This window comes from Lithobates pipiens, unplaced genomic scaffold, assembly GCF_037356315.1.
Source record: "Lithobates pipiens isolate NorthernLeopardFrog02 unplaced genomic scaffold, aLitPip1_a1.2 Scaffold_16, whole genome shotgun sequence".
In the NCBI taxonomy this organism is placed as follows: domain Eukaryota; kingdom Metazoa; phylum Chordata; class Amphibia; order Anura; family Ranidae; genus Lithobates; species Lithobates pipiens.
Window position 1 is genome coordinate 263,014,290 of NW_027507748.1, and position 17,646 is coordinate 263,031,935.

Below are 17,646 nucleotides of genomic sequence, written 5' to 3' on the forward strand. Positions count from 1 at the left end.
GCGTTTTTTTGTGACTTGTAGGAACGCACGACCCTTGATTTACCATAGTTTCCTATGGGTCCCTTTCACACCTCTGCCTTTTTTTGTGAAGTATAGGAACGTATGTGTTTTTTTTGTGACATGTAGGAACGCACGACCCTCAATTTACCATAGTTTCCTATGGGTCCCAATCACAACCTCTGCGTTTTTTTGTGACTTGTAGGAACGCATGACCCTTGATTTACCATAGTTTCCTATGGGTCCCTTTCACACCTCTGCCTTTTTTTGTGAAGTATAGGAAGGTATGTGTTTTTTTTTGTGAAGAGTAGGAACGCACGCCCCTCGATTTACCATAGTTTCCTATCCGTCCCATTCACACCTCTGCCTTTTTTTGTGAAGTATAGGAACGTATGTGTTTTTTTTTTGTGAAGAGTAGGAATGCACGACCCTCGATTTATATTGCGCAAACCGTTTGCGCTTTGTAAATCCCTTACCATAATAATGACACTGGCACGTGATAGAAGTCCATGATCTCAAAGCTTTTTTTTTTTTTTTATATAATTTTAAAAAAAGGGAGTGCGATCCCTCGGTGATGTAACATTCCAAAAGTGGCGTTGTCGCCCCCACAAAGAGCACGTTGGTGGACCGGCTCTCCCACCATCTGTACTTTCCCAAACCTGCAGTCTTTGAGGTGCTAGCTCTTGTCACACACAAACAAAACAAGTGGAAAGTTTGTGTCCCCCCCCTCTCCATGAAATGTGCAGTCAGTAGGAGGCCACAAGAAAGGAGTGGCAGAAGAAAAGCGGGCTGGCAGCGTCCTCCGAGCCGGCAGAGCGAGCTCCTCCGAGGGCTTTTTGTGTGGTGTTTTTTTGGTGAATAAGCCCTGGCTGTCTGAATCGGCGTGTGCACTGAGATGTGAAGAGGCGGCTCGGATTTCGTGCCTAAAGAGAAGAGGCAATCTTTTCTTCTTCTCCCCTAGCCTTGCCTTCTTTGCTTTCAGTCTCCGAGCTGGTGTCTTGCAGAGAAGGAGGAGGAGGGGGCCGGGAGAGGATTGTCTGAATTTTTTTGTCTGTGTGTGTTTTGGGAGGGGAGGGGTGCTGGGAGCAGATAGAGGTGCTGCTCTGCTCTTGTCTTTGTAGTGTCGCGGTGGGGGGGCGAGGAAGGAGGGTTTTTTTTTTTTTTTTTTAGCTGCTGTTCCCGAAGCCAGTCACTCTCTTGCCTTGGAAGAAGCGAGGACAATCTCTGCTTTCCTCTCTCAAGTTTTTTTTTCTTTTTTTTTTTTCTTCTTCCCCTGGATATTGGAGGGCTCGGGGTTCCGGAGAGGCTGCCACCTGCTCTGGGGCACACACATTTCACACACACACACATTACACACACACACTACACACAGAGGGTCTCACACACTTACACCGTGCCTATGCGGGCTGCACCGTTCTCCGGACTCCGCGCTGCGCCACAAACTTCCACAACTTTTCCTCATCTTCTCCGCCGTTGTATGGATTGTGTCACTGGCATAGGAAGACGCTCGGACCGTATCCTGAGGTAATTCCTCCCGCCTTCGTGTGTGCCACGAGCTCACTCACTCCTCTACTCACCCTGTGTTTATTATTTGTTTTTTTTTATTATGATTATCATCTGTTTAAGTCCTATTTATTTGGTTCCTGACACTTTTATAGCAATGTATGCAGCACCTTGTACATTTCAAAGACAAAGTCCATCTGGTTCAACCAATACCAGTCCTCCAGGAGCTTACAATCTAAAGGTCTTTACCTCACAGGCTAGACAGGAGCCCATGAACCTAGCAAGCGTATCTTTGGAGCAGATATGCACAGGAGGTAGGTCCTTGTCTTCGCTAGGTTCACACCTGTGCCTTTTTTTCGTGAACGCACAACATCGTTTCTGTGGGTCCCCGTCACACGTCTGTGGTTTTTCGTGAAGCGCAGGAACATGTAACCGTTGATTTGACATAGTTTCCTATGAGTCCGATTCACACCTGTGCGTTTTTTTTGTGAAGCGCAGGAACGCACGACCCTTGATTTAACATAGTTTCAATGGGTCCGGTTCACACGTCTGTGGTTTTTCGTGAAGAGCAGGAACATACAACCCTTGATTTAACATAGTTTCCTGTGGGTCCCATTCACACCTGTACTTTTTTTTTCTTTTGTAAAGCACATGAACGCACGACCCTCGATTTAACATAGTTTCTATGGGTCCCATTCACACCTTTGGTTTTTCGTGAAAGGCAGGAACGCACTACCCTCGATTTAGCATAGTTTCCAATGGGTCCCATTCACACCTGTGCATTTTTTTTGTGAAGCGCAGGAACGCACGATCCTCGGTTTAACATAGTTTCTATGGGTCCCGTCCACACCTCTGTTTTTTCGTGATTTGCAGGAACACACTACCCTTGATTTAACATCGTTTTCTATGGGTCCCATTCACACCTGTGCGATGTGAAGCGCAGGAACGCACGACTCTCAATTTCACATAGTTTCTATGAATTCCGTTCACACCACAGGTTTTTTTTTTGTGAAGCACAGGAACGCACATCACTCGATTTAACATATTTTCTGTGAGTCCTAGTCACCCCTTTGCATTTTCATGAAGTGCAGGAAAGTACAACACTGGATTTACCCTAGTTTCCTATGGGTCCCATTCACACTTCTGTGTTTTTTGTTTTTTTTTGTGAAGTGCAGGAACATACGACACTCAATTCAATATAGTTTTTATGGGTCCCATTCACACACCTGTGTTTTTTTTGTGAATCGCAGGAACACACGACCCTGATTTAACATAGTTTCCTATGGGCCCCAGTCACACTTCTGCTTTTTTTTTCATGAAGCGCAGGAACACAAGACCCTCAATTTAACATAGTTTTCTATGGGTCCTATTCACACCTCTTTGTTTTTTTGTGAAGCACAGGAGCACAAGACCCTCAATTTAACATAGGTTCCTTTGGGTCCCATTCACACTTCTGCATTTTTTTTGTGAAGCACAGGAATGCATAACCCTCAATTTAACATTGTTTCCTATAGGTCCCGTTCACACCTGTACTTCTTTTGTGAAGCACAGGAACACATGATCATCGATGTAACGTGGTTTCCTATGGGTCCCTTCACATCAGTGCAGTTTCCAGATGAGGAGCATTAATGTGATTAGTGCACTTGTGGCAAAAACAATTGAACACTGTGCAGGAAAAGTGACTCTTTTAACCAGTGTTTTCTAATTTCAGTCCTTAAGGTGCACCAACAGGTCATGTTTTCAGGATTTCCCTCAGATGAAACGGCTGTGGTAAGTACTAAGGCAGTGAAACTGATCAAATCACCTGTGCAAAATAATGCAAAGCCTGAAAACATGACCTGTTGTTTGTGCCTAGAGGACTGGAATTGAGAAACACTGCTTTTAACAAAAACCAACCAAGTACCGCCCGTGATACTTTTTTAATTTGCATTAATATCCAAATTACCTCCTACCTCCTTCTTCAAGGTCCAAGCAGTCCAGGCAGTGATTAATTGAACCTTGAAGAAAGGGGATAAACCTCGAAAACTTGTCCTAAAAATTTAGATATTAGCGCAAAGTAAAAAAGTATCATGGGCAGCAATTTGTTGTTTTTTTCTTAAAAGAGTAGCAAGCACTTTTTTTTCCATAGACTTCAAAGGGAGCACATGAAATAACACATGTACTTGTGTTTTTTTTTGTGCGTTTTTATTAGGGTTTTGTGTTTAATGCCCTGTCTTCTCCTGCAAAAAAAAAATAAAAAATGCACGGCGCATCGAACTGCGTTAAAAAACACGCTTGAAAATGCACCATAAAAGCACGAGAAGCACATGCAGGTGTGAATCTAGTTTGAGGATTCTGAAAACAAGTGTAAAAGTAGTCCAAGAAAGGCTTCAGTGTTTGACTGAACGCCACTAGAAGTTTGGGAAACACATAAATCACTGCAAAATGCACAATATGGCAGCTCGCTAGCCCTTATGTGGTGTTTAGCATTTGTTTTTTCTTTATTTAAACTTCCTGTCCTAGGGTGACAACCGTGCTGGGCAGTATTGTCACCCTAGGTCAGGAGGGCGTTAGGACTACGTGACAATGGGGTTCATTTACTAAAACTGGATAGTGCAAAATCTGGTGCAGTTCAGCCTAGAAACCAATCAGCTTGCAGGTTTTTCTTTTTGTCAAAGTTTACTTGAACAAGCTGAAGTTAGAAGCTGATTGGTTACCATGCAGAGCTGCACCAGATTTTGCATTCTCTAGTGTTATGCACTCTTAACACATTGTGGTTGATTTCCTAACACCAGGGAGAGGGGTTTTATAGTCCACAGAGATAACAGGAAGTTATCAGCTCACAAGATTTCTGGCTTGATGAACAGATATCTTTATTTGCACTTGTGGAATAGATCTAGTAAAACACTTTCAATTATGTATTTAAGAGACCAAAAAGAAGCAAATAAGTTTACATACAAAGCTGACTTACAAAGGAAAGGATCTTTATTTAAAAAAAATAGTGACAGTTGTGTCCAGTGACAGTCACAAAGACCCTAATGCAGATGTTAAAGCTTTGTGAATTCTGCCTTTAGTTATAGTAAAGGGTCCCAGTGCCTTCCATTGGGATGATAGTTATTTTAATCTACATGGAATGGCTTCAGTGTCCAATCTGGCGATTTATTGTAGAAAATGATAGTCTTCTCGTGGCTTTTGTCTATAGATAAAATAAATCATGTGTTGGGTTTCCAAGGAAGGGATCTCAGAGTACTCTATTTGTAAATTTTTAAACTCTGTATTAAACTAGAAACACTTTATTTTTTATTAAATTCATCTCTCTTCTGGTTTAAATAAGTAGTGTGTAAACTAGGTTTAAACCATAAATGCAACTATTACAGCAAACAATTGCGTCTGATGTGCCTAATTTCACGCAGCGCTGGTGAAAAGGATCCTCTGACTGGGGTTTAGGGCAAATCTAGTGAGACTTGCCTGTCACTTTCCCATGTGCTAACGAGGTGACAGTAATCAGGGAATGATTGCTCCCATTATGTGTGTGGGTGTTTTGGAGTGTGTGCTTGGTATGTAAATATATGGAGATATGTTGGGAATATAGATGCCAAAATATACATGGTTATTAGAACAAATGGCAACATCATTTGCATTATCCTATATATCTGTAGATGCAGTAAAGCGCTCATATTTAGTGTACTCATTTAACTGTGTGGCCTGAGGGCTGCCTCTTCAAAGACCACTACTAGAAGCCTGTACGTTCCCAACTGGTGGATCTATTTTCTACATGAAGCTTTTGTTACATCTTTTGTCAGACACAATTTCAGCCCTGTTAGCACATGTTCGCTTTTGGAAGGTGCATATGTTGATACGTTTGCTTTGTTGTGTACCCCAAATCATCTGTGTGTTCTGCTTAAGCATCACTTTTGTATACCTGCATACTACATTTAAAAACTTTTTAGTTCTATGAACAGACTTAACGTGGAGACACATAGGTGCATTTTGCATAAGATTTAACAAATGTAAAGCCCAAATCAAAGCTTTTTATGACAAAATAACTAAATAGCAGATAACTGGTAGAATGATTTTCCAACAGGCTGGAAAGTCATTTTTGCAGATGGCATTGCAAAACAGATAACAGATACAATTTTTTATGTACACACATAGGTTATGAATAGGCCATTATTTCAAAATGATCTGGTAGTGTTCAAAGTGCAAATGTTAAAAAAATAAAAGACAATGACTGGTCTTCTCAGAAGTCATAAAATGGTCAAAAATATGTTACTAGTGATAATTCACTTTTGACATTTTTTTTATTGATATGTAGATACTGATTATTGAATTTTCAAAAAACCGAGCCATGTATGGGCAGCATTAGTTCTCTGAAGTGGGACTTTTTTTTCTTGACCACCTCTGTCTGACCTTTGCTGGCTCAACCTTCATTTATGGCATTGCTACAAAAGTGCTCATTTCTTCCTAGAGAGCCTCTTGTGTGGCTTTTGTTTGTATACTGTCGTCAGGATGGCTAGCATGCATACCTTTGTTTGTACATAGGTTAATCATTAGATGTATGCGTCCGAGAGAAATCACTCCAATAATGAAACATGGCAATTGTTCACATTTTCATATGGATTGAGCAGTTTTCAGCATGATGTACAATTAACCTATGATGTGTGACATTATACTTCATATATATATATATATATATTTATATTTATCTATATATATATATATATATATATATATATATGTATATCTTTGATGCTGGAGTTAATATACATAGAAGTGTTCATCTTTTGCAGTACTTTGAGAGTTTTGCACTCCTGTGATTTAGAATATCTGCACTTGTTTCAGAGTGTAAGGATAGTGAGCTGCAGTGTAAGAGCATGCCTTGGCTGTGTAAAATGGCAGTTATATAACTATGGCACTTTGTTTTGTTTATTTATTTAAATAACAGTGCTTTTAAACCCACTATCCAAAAGACAAATAAAATAAAAAAAAATGACTACTATTTTGTTAATAGACTACTTCTATACCTAGGTGCCCTCAGTTACCTTGCTTTCCATATTATTTTAATGCTTTCTTTATCTTTTAGTTAAATCCAAAGGCAAATGCAATGTTCAACATTAAATGGTAAATGGAGTTTGTGTAGAATTTTATAAAAGCAGAGAAGAAAATGAACTTGCAAGAGTTCTTATACTGAAATGTTTAGGGGGTTCCGGAAGAAATAGTATAACATTTCAAATAGTCTTTCTAAAAGTATCTAAAAAAAGTTGTAATTTTCTGAGGTAATACCTGTGCAAACTACTTAATGTGACAATGGTGGACTTATAAGTAGTAGTGCAGTTGGCAAGATGCCTGCTCTGTTTTTGTAATTCTCCTGAGAGCTGCAAGCACCCACTGCTTAACAATGTAGCAAAATCCACGTGGAATCCAAAGCTTCATCCTTTCTGTTAGTATTTTTACAAGTAAGTAAAAGTTACATTTTTGAAGCGTATGCGGATAACAGGCAGCAGGTCCGAAGAGATCTTTGTTGGTCTTTGTTGGAATGCATGCTTTTGACTGTATGATTGATTTAGGTCGTTTATAAAGATTAAATTGTGACAAAATGAGAACTGTTAACTTCACAAAATGTTTCCTTAAAAGAGATGTATATTATTCTTGCATACAATTAGAGTCTGCATCTTGTTAGGACCAAAATCTTTTTTAGTGATGAGGGAAAGGGAAAGTTTGTAAACCACCCATGTCTTCCAACCCCTCTTTCTTGTTTTCCTTTGTAAAAACACAAACACATTTGGCTTTTTCTTTGTCCTTTCCCACTTCACATGCTCTGGTTTAAAACTGTACTTCATGCCACTATTTCTTATTTGTGCCTTGTGTTTTAAGAGGCTTGTCATCGAATCAATGTTTAAGGTGGCACCACACTGGTTCAAAAGTTTTCAAGGCTCTTGAAGTATACTGTTACACTCATCAGTGTCTGGGTACCCATCTGTTACTGTGCAGTGTCTACATTTTTGTTGTCCGCTCCAGTTATGAGGGAAAGTTAAACTCTGATATATAAGCCAAAACACAGATGGCATTTATTCTTACATTTCTAAGTAATGTGCTACTGTCTAGCTTGCATGTAATTACATTTAATTTGTAACACTCAGTTTTTTCTTATGCTGTTTCAGTGTATTCTGTAAGTAAGGTTTATTAGCAAAAAAATAAATAAATAATACATAATTATTGTAGACAGAACGATACTGTTATTTTGTTTTGACTATAAAATCAGTAGGAAGAACTTATGTTATGCAGCAGGGCATTTATGCTCATTTTTTACTGCCGTAGAGTTTTTCACAACTGTTATGTTGTTGCCAAGACAAAAATATTCGTAGAATATTTTTTCATTTTTTCCAGTTTTGTTTTTTGTACCACATTGTATAAATGTAGAGAAGCTGTAAGAATGAAGTAATGTATTTTTTCTATGTAGACAAACACCTGTTGTTTTGGATGTGTTGGCAATGTGTCATCTAATGTAGCATTACATGTGAATGCTTCCTAATGTCTTGAGGGTGTTGTCTTTCAGGGAAGTTAAAAAATCTGATTTACCATCAGTACTGTTGATATGTCAGAAATCACAGAGCATTTTCTTTCTAAAAAGTCAAGTCATCTTTCTAAACAAACAAGGTCCATAAAATAACAGTGAAAAGTTGTGGAGAGTAATCCTACAGGACTTGTGTGATAAGTGGTTTAGTTATCACCGTCAATACATAGGCTGGAATGGATTTTGTGCATATAAAATTACATGCATATATCTGCATCTGAGTTTAGGGTGAAGAGCACAGGAGAATGAAACCAGAGCAAGAGTTATTTATGTATTGCTCCTTCAAGGCCAGAGAAACCAGCTGCGAGTCTCTGTAGGAACAAGGATGTAGTTTTTGGGTGAGGATGGGATATTTGCACAGCTGAGACCAGCATGTCCTAAGGGAGGGGGGCATGATACTGCACAGTCACCCAACAGCGGCTCCCAGACCCCATAACTTTGGTGTGTAATGAGGCAGGAAATGTGCCATTAAAATCCAAGCGTGTGCAGTGAGGCCACCACAGTTGCATATTCTGTAGCAAATGTGACATTGCGTGGGTGATCCTGTCAGCGCTACACTTATTTCCTGTGAAACTATATGACACTGCGTGTTTCTGTACTATTGTGTGCCGCATTCTTTGACACAAGCGGGCTTATTCAGTACATACGGCAAAGTCCTATAACGCATAACAACCAATGAGAAGTAATTTTACTAAGAGCCAATTCTGATTAATTGTTCTGGGTTACTGTACTTCGTTTTCAGAATAAATCCAAATGTGTGATTATCAAACATGTGACCGTTTGGTCTCGTTTAACCTTAACCTACTGTTGTGCATGGCAAATACCAACCTGTCAGCATTTTAAAATATATTACGGGGGGGGGGGGGGTCATTGTTACTAAAGTTATGATTTCAACCCATCATGTTATGGTGGACTTCAGACCACTATTTTTGTGATGATATGGACATAAAATTTAAATATAGAATATAAACACTTTTTTTTTTTTTTTTGTATTTTAAACTCAACTTGTACATTAGCATCCATTTATTGACTTATTGCCAATATTACATGATAAAAAGATAATTGGCAAGGCAAAATGAAAAGCATTTTATAAGTATAAAGTCTAGGGGAAGTTTCCATGGAAATCAATTTATAAAGATACATCTTTAATACTGTATTTATTGGCGTATAACACTCACTTTTTCACCATGAAAATCGGGTGCAAATAGCGTGTGCGTGTTATATGCCAATACAAACATTTTAGTTTTTTCCTGAAACTTCCCTCTTAAAATAAATGTGCGTGTTATACACCTGTGCGTGTTATACGCCGATAAATACGGTATTTAGACCGGGTATCAAGACTAGTAGCCTGAGATTTATCTCAACTGTTGCTTCCCTTTGAAGCATTGTCATCTGGATACATTGGATGGCTTTATGTAATTTTAAGTCTGTCAAAATCTCTGTTTGGCTCCTAGGAGAGAGCTGTTGGACACGCAGCAGTTTACAAGAAAAAAGTTGTTTGCCAGGAAAAATCAGTCTTGGTGTTGCAGTTTTTAAAATATTTATTTGCTTTAGTCCATTGTGATATGATGTTCTGCATCGTTTGACTATAGTGATAAATTTAAATAAAAGGCACAAAACCCTCAGATTTTCCACTGCTGATTACTTTGCAACTGCAGCATGTGAGCAAAAGTTGATTTCTTCACAGTTTTGGTCTGCTCTACAGCACTGTCATTTTCCTTCAAATGACAATAACATTGTGCATTCTTGTTAATGGCTTTCCTTAAGCTGATTTTAGGCTGGTGGGGTATAAAACAGTATCTGGTATGGGTCCCACGCAGCATCACAGACAGATGTAAACATATGAATTATGTTGATGATAAAAAATACCCTCACAAAGGTGAATTGCAGTGCTGTATGGCACAGTTTACATATGGTAGTGTTGTTTATGCTGACAGGTCTGTGGATTGAAAGATAAATCATTTTATCTGTACTATACCATTGAGATGTTTTTCTTATATACTACTCAAATAGTTAAACAGTGTCTGTACATATCTTGATGCGCTTAACTTTTACCACTAGTACTTCACAGAGTACTCAACAAATCCCAAATGACAAACAACCTGCCGATGTATGTCACTCATCTTGTTAGTGCAACAAAGGTATCTGTAAGTGAAATTGGGGCTCCTGTTAGGTACCTCATTGGAGAAGAAATTGCTGACATGAATGCATTCTTGACATCAGTATTGTGTAGGATTCTGTCATCCTGATGTTAATCTTCTTCTGTGCTCGTGCGTCAGGGAATGCAGAAATAATAACAATAAAATGTAAAGTAGATTATAATGTTCATTAGTTTTGATATGTGAAATATTGTTTTCTGTTAAAAATCCATTTGAGCTTGCAAGAAAATACAATCTGTCTAGAGCTAATACTAATCTCTGGAACCACCTACCTCTGTTTCAATGTCATGCATACAGTATTTTGGCTATTATTTCTGGTAATTTTGCTCATTTATTAATGTTGAATTAGCTGATCAGCTGTCTGTAAATACAGTGATAACAGCACAGGTGGTGGACATTATAGTTTACTTGATGCTTAAATTACAGCATTTATTTACAATATTATTAATTTACAAAATTTGCAATGGTTTTGTGCTATAAAACTGAAACTGATAACAGTATCGGAAGTAAACTGCTGGAGTTTCACAGCCAATTTCTGTCTTTACATCTATTGACTGATAGCAAAGAACAATTTTTATTTAGGTGAACATGCTCAGAACAGTCATAGCACAATGCCATATGCATAGAAAGATTTTGATGTATTGGTTCCTCCCTCTGACATTGTTTGTTGTCTTGTTAAATTGGTTACACTTTGGCATTAGATGTGGTGCTCTAGGCTCAAGGTTTTGTGCCACTGCTGATCCCTCAACATGTAAGTTCCCCCTCTGTTTATATGGGTTTTCTCAACACCTTCAGGTCTATTTCAATAGACCTACCTAACACATACACACTAAGTGTGTACCAAATAAGCACTTGCTTTATTTCTCTAACTAGTTTACCCGCCATAATGTGGATTCAGACAACAGTTGCAATAACTTTCTAGCATAGATGGGACTATGTGTAGTCAGAATTTTAAAGCAACCACCATATGCAAGATTACAACACAAAAATCTTCCACAATACTGGAATACTTGTGTTGCGTGCATAGTAGATTTTTACTCAGAGGTAGGCCATTCAGTAAACGGCCATTCTATAGTAAAGCAAAACTCTAGTAAAGCCATTTTATGAAAATATTCAACATGGAATGAAACAAGGTCACATATCTTGTATCGATCTTCCAGTGGATAGTGACTCTGCTTTTCCATTGGACAGAGACTGGTAAGCTTAAATAAAATGATGTGGTTCTCTGTGCTATATAGGGACAGCAGTAAAACCCACTGATAAAGGGTAACATGATATTGATAGTTTAGCCTTATTTTAGAGATAGGTTCCACCAATTTTTTTGAAGATTTGTTCTTGTTGATAACATGTCATCCTAAACTAGGTGGAATTCTCCTTATTTTCACTGGAGGAAAGCTTGGAGGTACTTTCCTAAGGGGGTATAACTGTATAGTTTTATTTTGCTTTATTTTCTTCCTTCAAAGTTAAAGTTGTAAGTTTGCATTTCATTCAGTCTGTGAATGTGCTTTTCCTATTTTCCAAGGAAAACCTTCAATTTGAAGTAGTCCAATTCTTCTTGCACCAACATTTCAGAAATCCAAGAGCATGTTTTGTGGGATTTAAACATTTTTTTCCTGTGCCTTATCTTTTCACAATGTATCTATAAATCTTTGTCTTGTCTCTGCATATTGTATTTTGTCTATGTCTATTGGCTGCACATCTGTTTCTTGTCTTTATTCCGTCCTGTCCTTGCACACCATCCCTGTGTGTATTATGCGTGTGTCTATTATGTCTGTATGTTGCGTCTGTACGTCTTTGTCATGTCTACTTTTATAACTTGTCTTGTGTCTCATAAATACATAAAGCTGCTCTGGAGTAGATACCTGACATTCCTCTTATAATCTTTTTCACTCTACACTTCATATACTGTCTGTTTTTGTGCACTATATGAACTGCCAGACCAGAGCTGGGATAAGGCTGTCTGATTAATGTATGTACAGTTCAACTAATGGGATCAATAGACCCTTTATAGTATGGAGGATGAATTAATGTAGAAAATATGTGCTTTGTCTCATGCTAATAGAACAATATGGTAAGATGAATGCCCAAATGTTTCCAACACATTCAGCATATTATACATGCGGATGTTTTGAAGTGCCACATACAGGCCAGTTTATTAGGTCACCGCCAAGAGCAGAACTGTTGAATAGTAAACCACAGGAACCGCATAGTTGTCACCTTATGTCAGTTTGGTGCAGCCAGACCAATAAAAAGTGATTAACAAACAATGCCTATGTACTGTTGCAGTATGCAGATTGCTTTACTAAATATATCTGAATTAAAAACAAAACTACCCACTTTTTAAGTCAATTATTTCTGCTATATTAGAAAAACAACTTACCTTTTTAACCCTGTTTTCACATTGACATATTTTGTTTAAATAATTACTGGTAGCTATTATTTTTATCCTTAATTTTAGCTTTTAAAAAAACAAAAAAACAATTAGCTGTATACTTATCTGTACATTACTATTAATTATTATAGACCAGTGTCGGTAGCTGTACATTTTTGGTTGAATATGTAGGACAATACATGTATGTTAAACTGAAGTATAACAAGTGTACAAAATCTAAATTGGTTCGTGTGTGTACGAATTACATTTTATTTTACTGACTCATTTGCATTATTAGATACTTTAGTATTTATTCTTTACTATGTATTATATCACTTTATTACATAACACTTTGCAGAACAACTCTTTACATTTACAGAACACCTTTTAAAATATTAACTGCCCAAAAGGGCTTATAGTCAAATCCTCCTATGCTCTCACAAGTGCACATCATCAGATCCTCGCTATTTCACTGTTGACTATTACGTAACGTGTTTCTAAACCTTGTCCGGTTTTTATTGCTGTGTTAAGTGGTCATCGAAATAAGAATTGAGGGGAAATCCTTCAACTGGGACACCTGCTTTGGTGGCCGCTGTTTGAAAAGGGATTTCCCTTGCTCTGGGGAAATTTCCTCTCACTTCCTTGTGTCTACAGCACAGGAAATGATGGTTAATCTTCCCAGTAGCAAACAGACAGCAAATTGAACCTGACAGAGTATTTTCAACCTTTACTATCCCATACTCTAGCAAAAGTTTTCACGTAATATCTACTTTACTCTGAGTGTATATATTAACCTGCCTTCAAATATACTAAATTAAAATAACATAAACTGATTGTGTTTAAGGGAAGACTCATATGAGCTGTTTTTTCAGCCAGAGCACATTTGTCTTTTAGTTCAATGAAAACAACTTTACATAAGTGAAGTGTGGGGTAGCTAAGTGTAAAGCTGTGATTTACATGTATCATTGTGGGTGCTATTAAGAAATATACTAAAGTTCATTACACAAAGGCATACTATGGCTGTCTGGCACATTTATGGTCTTTAGTACCACTTTTCAGCATGCTGGGTTTGGGGAAATGCCCATTAAGATCTATAGGGCTGATTACTTCAACATACACTGCAGTTAGATATTGGACGTATGCCAAGCCACAAAAACATGTCTGTAAGGAGACAAATTTTACCACAATATATCTCTTGATATTTTCTATGTAGGTAAATGGAGCATTTTTATCTTGAAGAAAATGAACACTTGACAACTGGTGCTAATTAGAAAGTGCATATTTTCCCTTTCTTTTAATACAGAATATAAAAACTTGTAAAGGACAGTCAGTTTAGGCTCAGCAGCCATAAAACTGACCAAAGTTTGGTTATTCCAAAACCATGTATTTTCATGTGTCAATTTAAGTTGATGGAGGAAGAAAAAGTGTGCAGACAGCAGTGGTGCCAGCTTATCTTTGAGAAAAATATGGTGGCGAACAAGGTTATCAAACCTATGCAAAGTGGTCAGCCAGCCAGTGTCTACTCTACAGATGTCATAAACATGATGTTGGTGTACAGTATGACTAAAAACACCCAGATTGGGTAATGTTCATCTCGTGTATGGGCAGTTTCTTTGCTGAAAACAAAGAAGGAAATGGATTCAGAATACCTAATTCAGATTCTGTGTAGTGTTGTATATGCGTATATTACACTTTATTTGTATACCAGCTAACATGTGCATTACATATGGTATACAGTTAGATATTATTCAAAGAGATTTGACTGAATATATCACTTCCTTTATAAACAGGACGGTCATCAGTTATTTTAATGTTTCATATTTTGATTATTCTTTGTTCTTTTTATTAATAATAGGTAGGAAAGAATAAGCAGAGATTGATTTTTCCTTTCCTAAATAATGCTACAACACCCGTCTTCTCTCTTTACGGTGAAGTCTGAGAAGTTAGCATACCTGGTATATATTCCAATTAGATTACTTGAAAGCAGAGTGATCCTCATTTTAACAAGACTTTAAAGACAGCTAGTTTTAAAGCAATTGCTGATTTCTGTTATGAATACCCATAGCTATATAAGCATTCATAATCATTTAAAATGAAGGGTGATGTCAGATAGGCAGTTTTTGGAGCTTAGTGTTGTCTTTACAGAGTATTTCTTATGCTTGTGTGAAATGCCCTGCTGTTTTTTTCAGTGCTGAACTTTGCGGTCCAATAGCAGGGCTAAAAATTCTGACCATTTATTCCTTTTTGGTAGGCTGACAAAAAGTGCTAACAGTGTTTTATAATTGCTAGATGCAGTGCTCAAAGTGTGCATCCGACATTGGCCTAGTATATACAGTATTTCACAAAAGATATTTTATTATATCTTTTCATGTGACAACACTGAAGAAATGACACTTTGCTATAATATAAAGAATTGAGTGTACAGCTTGTATAACAGTGTCAATTTGCTGTCCCCTCAAAATAACTCAACACACAGCCATTAATGTCTAAACCACTGGCAGCAAAAGTGAGTACACCCCTAAGTGAAAATGTCCAAATTGGGCCGACGGTGTCAATATTTTGTGTGGCCACCTTTATTTTCCAGCACTGCCTTAACCCTCTTGGTCATGGAGTTCACCAGAGCTTCACAGGTTACCACTGGAGTCCTTTTCCACTCCTCCATGATGACATCACGAAGCTGGTGGATGTTAGAGACCTTGCCCTCCTCCACCTTCCATTTGAGGATGCCCTACAGATGCTCATTAAGTTTTAGGTCTGGAGATATGCTTGGCGAGTCCATCACCTTTACCCTCAGCTTCTTTAGCAAGGCAGTGGTGGTCTTGGAGGTGTGTTTGGGGTCGTTATCATGTTGGAATACTGCCCTGTAGCCCAGTCTCAGAAGGGAGGGGATCATTCTCTGCTTCAGTGTGTCACAGTACATGTTGGCATTCATGGTCCCCTCAATGAACTCTAGCTCCCCAGTGCCAACAGCACTCATGCAGCCCCAGTCGATCACACTCCCACCACCATGCTTGACTGTAGTCTTTGTACTCCTCACCTGGTTGCCGCCACACACTTTTGACACCATCTGAACCAAATAAGTTTATCTTGGTCTCATCCAGTAATCCATGTCCTTAGTCTGCTTGTCTTCAGCAAACTGTTTGTGGGTTTTCTTGTGCATCATCTTTAGAAGAGGACGACAGCCATGCAGACCAATTTTGATGCAGTGTGGGGCGTATGGTCTGACCCCCCACCCCTTCAACCTCTGCAGCAATGATGGCAGCACTCATGTGTCTATTTCCCAAAGACAACCTCTGGATATGACACTGAGAACGTGCACACACAACTTCTTTGATCAATCATGGCAAGGCCTGATCTGAGTGGAACCTGTTCTGTTAAACCACTGTGTGGTCTTGGCCATCGTGCTGCAGGTACACATGACACCGGGGAGGGAAAATGGTTAATTGGGCCCAATTTGGACATTTTCACTTAGGGGTGTACTTAGTTTTGTTGCCAGCGGTTTAGACATTAACCTCCCTGGCGGTATGATTATGTCAGATTTTAGGTGCTGAAAGCGGTATAATTTTTTGCATGGAAATTTGGCGTTTTATATTGTAGGCCTGTAATTCTTAGGAATAACTCACTTATATCTGTCCAAACCAGAGTCTAGTAGACATTCCGGGTATGATAAAATTTGAAAAACAAAATCATAAATTTAAATATAATAAATAACTATAAATAACTATACCAAATAATAATAATAAAAATTATTCAATAATGTAATCAAATCAAAAACACAGAAATTTGCTCAGTTGCAGAATTGTCACTGTCATTACTTTTCAGTATTTAATGATGGATCTCCACACAAATCATTATCGCTCAATTCTGCAAGTGATTCTAATTTATTATCGCTGTTTTCTAGCTGTTCTAAAGCCACTTTTGATGTAAGGGGACGGTTTTGGTTGCTATGGACAATCTCCAGTTTCCAGGCAGAAAGAGCAGTTTTTATAATATAAAGCTGCATTTAGGGCACTGGAGAAACCCCTAGGGACAAAGGGGATGTGAAATAATTACATACAGCAATATAATCTGTAAGATTACATTATACTGTATGTAATGTGTGTGTTTCACCTTTTGAATTTGGCGCCGTTCTCCATCCCCGTGCGTCGCAACGCTCGCAGGGAATGGAGCTTGGCTCTGTGATAGATCGAGCGGAGGATGAGCCACTCACACTGCGGGGAGTCATCGCTGGATCCAGGGGATAAGGTAAGCAAACTCATCCTGGATCCTGCGATGCGATCCCAAGTCTGGCTTGGGGTTACCTCTAATGGTTCTGAATTTTCACCCCGAGCCAGACTTGGGAATACTACCAGGGGGGTTAATAGCTGTGTGTTGAGTTATTTTGAGGGGACAGCAAATTTACACTGTTATTCAAGCTGTACACTCACTACTTTACATATAGCAAAGTGTAATTTCCTCAGTGCTGTCACATGAAATGATATAATAAAACTTTTACAAAAATGCGAGGGGTGTGCTCACTTTTGTGAGATACTGTATATATTTACTGCTGATTCTAATTATGGGTCCATGTCAAGAACATATTCTTAATTGGCATTTCCTAGAGATAATAGCCTTTAACATTCATTTAGCATAGGCTAGCCATACATGCTTATCCATTAGGGTTGCACCAATACCGAGTATTTGCCCGAGTATTTGTAGTATATGCTCCCGATGCTTCACCTGATACCTGCATCCCGGAAGTCAGTGGGCGGGCAGAGTGGGTGGGAGAAGGCAGAGCGCGGGTCCAGGCACGGTGAGATCCAAGCACAGTGAAAGTCCTTGCAGCAGAGGAAGGTAAACCTGTGGGCAGGGTTGTGGGTCGCAGTGCAGGCTGTGTGCAGCCATGTATCCATCACCGAATCGTTAACGGAAGTGACGGCCCGAGTCTCCATCAGAGGCTATACACGGCAACGCCCTTCTTTTGTACACCTGGAACTCGGCCTCAGTAGCCTGCATTACTAACTATATGGGCTGGGTGTAACAAGATGTCCACTTCTGCATTCTGACTAGGCTTACTGAGGCCG

General features: G+C 38.6%; 1 protein-coding gene across 3 annotated transcripts in view; it reads left to right on the forward strand.

Annotated features, from left to right (window-relative positions):
* The first annotated feature begins 1,185 nt into the window (after nucleotides 1-1,185).
* Nucleotides 1,186-17,646, forward strand: part of FOXP4 (forkhead box P4) — a 123,566-nt gene continuing 107,105 nt past the window's right edge. Inside the window, exon 1 of one of the 3 annotated variants that reach the window (XM_077481361.1) lies at nucleotides 1,186-1,521. The gene's annotated coding sequence lies outside the window, so the exon portion shown is untranslated. The remainder of the gene's footprint in view (nucleotides 1,522-17,646) is intronic. The other 2 variants (XM_077481362.1, XM_077481363.1) reach the window with 2 other exon arrangements.